The sequence below is a fragment of the Eptatretus burgeri genome, chromosome 6 (genome assembly GCF_056783735.1).
Source record: "Eptatretus burgeri isolate ZD-2024b chromosome 6, Ebu_testis_v1, whole genome shotgun sequence".
Classification (NCBI taxonomy): domain Eukaryota; kingdom Metazoa; phylum Chordata; class Myxini; order Myxiniformes; family Myxinidae; genus Eptatretus; species Eptatretus burgeri.
Window position 1 is genome coordinate 24,595,162 of NC_140966.1, and position 8,713 is coordinate 24,603,874.

The window sequence follows — 8,713 nt, forward strand, 5'->3', positions numbered from 1 at the left end:
AATGAGTAAAGGAGGGGAAATGGATGAGGAAGGGAAGAGGATGAGGAAAGGGGGAAGGGGATAAGGAAAGGGGAGGAAGGGGGAGGTGGGAAGGGGGATGAGGGAGGGGAAGGGGGATGAGGGAGGGGGAAGGGGATGAGGGAGGGGGAAGGGGGATGAGGGAGGGGGAAGGGGGATGAGGGAGGGGAAAGTGGGATGAGGGAGGGGAAAGTGGAGGGAGGGGGAGGGAGGTGGGAAAGTGGAGGGAGGGGGAGGGAGGTGGGAAGGGGGTGGGGAGGTGGGAAGGGGGTGGGGAGGTGGGAAGGGGTGGGGAGGGGGAAGGGGTGGGGAGGTGGGAAGGGGTGGGGAGGGGGAAGGGGATGGGGGAGGGAAGGGGAAGGGTATGGGGAGGGGAAGGGGATGAGGGAGGGAGGAGGGAAGGGAGGGATGCAGAAGGGGGGAAGGGGATGAGGAAAGCAGAGCAATGGGGGAGAGGATGAGGAAGGGCGGTGGGGAAGGGGGGAAGGTGATGAGATGATATGATGATGATGATGATGATGATGATGATGGAAGATGACACTTGCTTTTCCCATCGTTCTCTTGTTAGAAATCCCATTGTTAATTGTCACCACTTAAGCCCCTGTCACACCTTGACGTTTTAGCCAGCATATGGCAACGTATCAAAGTTTATCTAAAACGTTGGCGTACACTGAATTATTGATTTTTTTTCAGTTTTGGGCGTATATTAACGAGTTGGACGTATGCATAACGCATTAATAACGTACACAGAACGTTTCGATAACTCAACAAATAACGTACACAGAATGTTTCGGCATACGTCGACAAATGTTGTGCATGCACAAAATTTGTCGACTATCTCGGCGTACTACGACGTATGCCAGCGTGCTTCAGCGTGCTCTTAACGTATACAAAACTTACCCATAACGTATTTGACGTGTGCCAGCGTATTCACCAAATTTTTCATACGTCGGCATACGCTGGCTAAAACGTCAAGGTGTGACAGCGGCTTTACAACCACCGCTAAACTTTGACCACGCCTACTATTTTACATCACTTATTGGTTCACTCATTCAAATATCAAACTTTTCCAGGGTTACTCCAAAGTACAGGGAAGCACAATAAGGTTTAAATTTGACAATTACGGGAAATTACTCCAACCTTATAAATAAGACTAAAGAAATATTGAAATTCCACTTTACAATGACCATCACCACAACCACAATCCCTTCCAATACCACTCTTACAACAATAGATCACTCCCATCAGTATTCTCTCAATCTCTCACACCTGCCCCTGCAACACCACCACTTCATCACTACCACCACCCTATCACTGTCACTACCACATTACACATTGATTGAAGGCTATATTCAGCACAAGAAAGTTTTTTTCTTTTTATTAAGCGTTTTACATTTGAATCATACTTGATGCACCACTCACGCCTTTGCAGTCAAATCCATCTCCCTCTCGAACCAAGAACAACATAAAGTGAAGGTGGTATACACCACCTGTTCACTCTCCCATCCGACCACAAAAAGGTCTTTCACAAACTCCAAAGAAAGCAACTCCAGTTGTATTAATTGTGTACCCTTCGTGATTATGTTATTGTCCCCCATTCCTATGACAAAATCAGACTGGGGGACATTAAAATGAGCTCCGACCGACCGACAGATCATCCGTCCACGTACTTTTGTGTTCACGATATTTCAAAACCCGTTGAACATTTCGCTTTCATCTTGCAGATATCAATTCCTCATGACATTATCTCAACCTGATGAGATCACGGTGGTGAATGGCTGAATGGTGATGCCATGGCAACCATCTCGGTACCATTTTTTGGATACATTGTCAAGGCGTGTGAAAGAGGGAGTACAGTGATCAGATCAGGATGTAACAGACAAAAACAGGATGTAAACCATGCATGGGGTGGACAGGTTGGACACAGTGTATGCATGGTGTGGACAAGATGGACAAAGAAGGAATCTCAAAGGAGAGCGAGAACTGGAAAATTGGAAGGAGGGATTTGGATAGGTTAATGAGGGTAGAAAAGATCATGTTTTTGGATTGGCGATGACTTTAAATCGTGGTGAACATCGGTCTTGAAGACCTGGAGGGAACAATGAGATTAAAGAGAATGTGGGAGTTGATTTCACAGGTGGGAAAAAACCAGGAACAAATGAGTGGAGGTGAGGAGTGGTCCTAGATTTAGGTAGTTTCACCAGAAAGGGGTTGATATTGGACCGTGTGAGCCCTTCAGAAACCTGGGGGGGGGGAGCAGGGAAAGAACAGAGGGTGCAAGACTAGAAAGAGATGGTAGAAGACAGAAGAGAGACCACCGACTTGCCTGCGATGGCGAAGTGATAGACCAATAGACTCGCCTTCATTGCGGGAGATTGCAATGACCTGAAAAGCCATTGTTTTTTTGGCCTAAAGCTGAGAAAGGTGTGAGGCAGGGGAGCCATCCCAGAGGGGAGGACAAGACTCCATCAAGCTGTGGATGAAGGTCTTGTAGGTGGATAGGAATTAAGGTGTACCAAGGAGGGACCTTGTATGATGAGCGATGCCAAGTGAGCAGCTGGCTTTGGAGGCCAACTTTGAAATGTGGTTTGCCAAATAAAGATCACAGCTGATTGTGAGACCTGGGAGTATTAATAACTGAATTTCCTCAAGGGGATTTTAAAGGAAATTCTATCACGGTTTCTCACTCTTGTGTATGTGGAGCCCCTTTCAGTTTCTTCTTCGTTGGGCTTCTCGTTTCGGTGACGCTTTGCTCTCTGTGTTCTGCCATGCTGTAAATGGGAGTGATTAAATCCTTCTCTTTACCTACAGAACTGGCATGCAGTGTTTTTGATTGATACATTATTCGCAAGAGAGATTGTCCACCCTCACTGGCACAGGGACAGAAAGTCAAAGTTAGAATCCAGAGTAAATGAAAGCATAGTGTCTGAGCACAGTCATCGTTTTGTGAAAAGGAACCTTCAGGGTTACACAAATATTAATGTTTCTCCTAACTTTGGCGTTTTCTTCTGATCCATCTCAATGTTGTTATATTATTATATTTATCACTAAAAGAGAGGTGTTTGTGTGTTTCGCCATTTTTCTCAGAGAGGGCAAAACGGATTTTTATCAAACTTTCAGAGGTTAATTGATGAATGTCAAGGAGTACCGTATTTTAAGTATAACAATTTTTTTGAAAATAGTGAAAAAAGTTGGATGTTTTTATTTTAGTCGCTCTGTTGTGCCTAAGCCTTTGGTAGCCACTTGTAACGTCATATTAAATGATCCCCAACTTCATTCCTTTGTGGGTGTAGGGAAGTGTTTTAAAGCCCCCACAAAAAAATAGAGAGAAAAAAAATTGATTTCTTGAAAATGCCGACAGGATGCCAACTAATTTCTTCAAAAAACAGCAATGGGAAATGTGGTGTACCTCCAGTGAGAACTTATAAACCAAAAGAGGTCATGTTACACTGTACACTAATTTGGTGAGACCTCATCTGGAATGTTGTATTTAGTTTTGGTCACCACATCTGAAGAAGGACAAGGCTGACGTAGAGATGGCACAGGGTAGGGCCGCTCAATTGATTCCAAGACTCTCTGTATTCAGCGATGAGGATTGATTGAAGGAGACAAGACTCTATTCCTTACAAAGGAGGTGATTATATAGGGATCTGATATTGGCATTTAGGATAATAAAGGGTATAGACAAAATAAGTGCAGAAACATATTTCTTCGGAATAGACAGCGATAGGACCAGCTGGGTCATAGCTTGACGACTTTAAAGCAAGGGACTTTCATTTAGAAAGTAGTAAATGCATGAAGTGGTCTTCCTGGAAAGGTAGTAGCATCAGAAACTGTAGAAGGGATTAAAATTTATTTAGGTACTTACCGATAAGCATTGGGGGTCCAGGGGTACATTGATATTGGCAGGAATGCATGGGCATAATTGGCCTGATAGCCTTCCCCGGCATGGAGCTTTTTTATATTTCTTTGTGTCATCCAAAACAGCAAGTTCTGTTACTGCATTAGAAACTAAAACTTGCAACTTGCACAAAGAGAATGAACAGAACAGAAGAAATGTGTTGCCTCTACAAACTGGGAGCATGCACACAGACGGGCCACTTGTAAAATATTTGTTATAATACATCCACAATCACAAAACAACCATAACGGAAAGAGAAAGCCTGTTAGAAGAGAATCATAATGGCATGAGACAGTACTTCCAATGAGTTCATTCTAGTTTATATTATCGATGAGGCAAAATCATTCCCAAATAAGTGTTTTAGTTCAGCACTGTGAATGACTAAGGAAAGGGCTAATTATTACAGAAACATGTGATCACTAAGTGCTTTGTTTTCATATGTTTATCAATATTATCCATTAAAAAAAACATGTGGTCATAATTCCCCTTGCTCTTACAATGAAATGTCCATATTTGGTGGATAGAGCAGTTCACACCACGTAGTGGTGAAACTGTAATGGTTTACAAATTCGAAATAGTCTGCATTTTTGGCACGTACTTGGAGAAAAAGATAGCAGCCAGCAGGAGGAACTTCTATGTTGACACACATACACACATATGTACATGCACACACGAAGGTGGATACTTTGAGACCTGGGTTGGCTCTGTTCCACTTTCTGGAACCCATATATATATTAAACAACCAACGACACACACGCACGGCAGTCCAGCAGAATCAAATGCAGAGCAATGACTCATTTAAATTCCATCTGCACAACGAAACAAGAGTAATCATTGGGAAATCTTCACCCAAATAATCAAACATAGCACGACTCTTTTATATAAAGATAATTAAAGATGTCAGTGTGTGATACAAAACCAATTTACACACATCATTTTTCAAATATGCACAGCAAGAGGTGGATACCCAATGAGCATGAAATGAACATTTGTCATTCCATTGTTTTAGGTATAAAGATATGTAAATGCAGGATTTTTCTAAATTCTGATTATGATCCCAATTCGTACACAGGTCCACAAAAACTAGTTTTTTTCACAGCACGAATAGAGAATAACAAAGCTTTGTGCCCCCAAGGATGACAGAACGAGAGTTAAGAAATTATATCTCACAACTTGTGTGAATTCCAGATGAACACATTTAATAAGATGCAAGGTGTGGGTATGGAATCTGGCAGTGTACCATCGCTGAGAGTAAGGTGAAATGTACACATGACAACGTGGAAGAGGAGTGAAGTGCCCACCTGGCCTCAATGGACACTGTGGATATAGCAATCTCAAACCTGGGGCAAAAGGAAGCCCAACATGGAACACAATCAAACAGCACAGGCCCAGCAGAAACACAGCAGAAACCTTGGTGAACAATCACTCCTTACGTTTTTTAAATAGTAACGACCACTATAACCATGAATACCTGTCCACAATCACAAACATCGCATGAATTCACCAGCTGTTTGAATTCTGTCATCGCAATATGTGTCTATTTACCTTCTGATACTTTATTCTACCGGCATCCAACCACACCTTAAAAATGGGACGTGTTGATTTCACATTGAGCGAAGTAAAGAATTAATTAAATAAAGGTTGCAGAAAAGTTAAATGTAAAGAAATACATAATAATTCAAGGTGGTTATATCGGTAGCGGTGATGGTAAAGTGTATATAAATAAATAATGCAATGGTGCATGTTGATCGTGGAGACGATGAAGTGTAATGCTGCATATGGAAATAATGGTTCTCGAAAGCATGGACAATCCTGTATTATTCTGTCTCATAAAGCTTTATTAAAAAGTTGTCAAAATTTGCAAATTAAAGTGTGTTCCCTGACTTTTGACTCCAATCTCAAAATAATGTGACATGCCCCATGCCTCATGATAGTAAACTAAGTACGAAGACAGAAATTAATGAGAAATTTTTTCAGATAGACAAATAAAAACAATAAAACAACTAGTACGGCTCTTGTCAAGCGTATAGCTCCACCTTGCATGCTCATTCTGAACAAAAACATCATCGTTTTAACTGAACACAACAATTATGATGGCCCACTGCTATTATGGCCCATATACCTTTATTATGTCACATACATTGCCATTATCCATAGCTTTATTGATTATTAATTTATTATTAGGATATTTAACGAACACTTTTGTGCACATTAAGGCTAAATTGGGTGAATGAAGGTGAATATGAAAAAAAAAAAAATCCAAACGATATTCCTCATGGCTCATCATACGTATGAAGTTTTGCATCGATCTGTTAAAGGGGAACCCAAACACAATTTTTTTCTTCTAAAAACCATTGATAACACTGGTCTGCGTCATTTCAGAGGTCTAGGTTTTCTCAACGGTCCTCATATGCTTTTTGAATGCTGAATTTAGAAATGTATCTCATTTCGCTCAATCAGGTCACGTTTTTATGATGCTATCTCAATTTTAAGGAAAAAAAAAATAATCAAAATTTTTGTTTTTTTTAACTCGCATTATTTTTATTCAAAATCAGACTTACATTGACAGAAAATGCACAAACTATATAAAAAATGACGCACAAGTACCGTTGATGTGAAATTCAACATTAAAAAGACGAAGGAAAACAGCGACTGCTGTAGTGACTGAAGTTGGGTGTTGCCAGAAACAATGATTTATCTATATTTTTCTGAAATTGAAATGAAAGTAATTGAGAAGGCACTTTCTTCCACATTAAGCGTACTTGTGTGTCATTATATGTATAGTTTGTACATTTTCTGTCAATGTAAGTCTGATTTTGAATTTTAAAAATGCTAATTAAAAAAACATAAATTTTGATTATTTTTTTCCTTAAAATTGAGATAGCATCATAAAAACTTGACCTGATTGAGCGAAATTAGATACATTTCTGAATTCAGCATGCAAAAAACATATAAGAACCGTTGAGAAAACCTAGAACTCAAAAAAATATTTAAAATGCAGCCCAGTGTTATTGGTTTATTATTATGATATTTAACGAACACTTTTGTGCACATTAAGGCGAAATTGGGTGAATGAAGGTGAATATGAAAAAAAAAAAATCCAAACGATATTCCTCATGGCTCATCATACGTATGAAATTTTGCATCGATCTGTTGAAGGGGAACCCAAACACAATTTTTTTCTTCTAAAAACCATTGATAATTAATCATTATTCACGGAATAATTTGACGGTGAAATTAATTTCAATTTTTTTTGCCAATCAAAGTGCAGAAAAAACCCCTAAAGTGTCAAATTTCAATTTTCATCAGTGACGTCACACCTGGAATCCACCTTGATCCAAATGGCGACTGACATAGAGAAACAGTGTACAGTATTTCGAGCTCGGATTCCGATATAGATTCCACAATCATCAGGAACTCTGAAGGTTCTCAGTATGTTGAAATTGATCAGTGGGATTTTGACGAAACTATGGGAGACAAAATAAGTGATGCAAATGCTTTTGAGGGAATTATGAAGCCATATAGTTTTGAGCCTTATGCAAGTGATTCAGACGAAGATGGCGACAAGGGAGGTGTTGGAGAAGATGAAAATGACAGTTGCATGTTCACTACAGATTGGTAGGTTTTGTTTTTCCATTCAATTGACGATTTATAAGGGATTTTGTATTAATTGATAAATCAGTTAAATTACTCCAGCAAGAACATGGCATGACACAGCACGACAGGGACATGGCACGGACATGGTACGACATGGATACCGCACAACATGGCACGGACACCGCTCAGGCACACTCGGACACCGCCAACAAAATTCGCGATGAATGCTTTGTCCCACCATTGCAGACAGACCAGAAGTCCTGTATGTTACTGGATAGTCAAATTTCATACTTTCCCAGGACACCATTTGTGTCTGTGGTCGTGCCCTGTCACGTTCCACCATCATGTCCATGCCATATTGTGTCCCACCGTTGTGTCCATGCCGTGTTGTGCCATGTCAATGTCCCACCTCAGTGGAAGGGGGAAGAGGGACAGTGGGGTGTAGTGCTCGTGCGGTGGTGGCATTGTGTGGGTGATGGCAAGGTGAGGTGTTTGATTCAGTGCTCAAATTGACCGTTTACATGCGCTGGCAGCTGGGAAGGATTGGTGTTGCAGTTTCGAGTGACATCTGTTTCTTCCATTTAATCATGGGGATGGCATCCTCTATCAATTGTGGTACAGAACCAAAAGATCTAGCCATCTCTGTTATTTCTTAACAGTGCTCTGTAAAATGTTCCAAGAACAAAAGCGAACATTTTGTAGGCCCGATCCACATTTGGTCATTTGAGACAAACCTTGTCCAATTTTTGGCAAACTTATATAGGGTCTTTCAGCCATTGGTGCAGCATGAAGTAATCTTGACTTGGCATATTTGTGGAAAATCAAAAATTATTCGCCATTTCAGTTAAATCCTACCGCGATGTAACCGGTGGACAGTACAAATCTGGTGGTCAACTCACGTGTGTGATGGCATGGCAAAGCATGAAGAAGAAGAAGATTTAAACTTTTAATCACAAATTATCTGCTTTAGAAATCGCAAACCGGAAAAACACATCGCATCTATTTTGTCGGGTATCAAGGGATAGATTAGCATCGAGGTAGTCTGAGCATTTTGGTTCCTCTTTAAGGGGTTCTGGAGAAGAAGATTTTCTTTTTTTACATTTTTCTTTTCAATCCAATATGGCCGCTGGACCATGTGACTAATGATGTAATAAAATTCTTTTTTCTTCAATCACACCAGGTCATAGATCAGACACA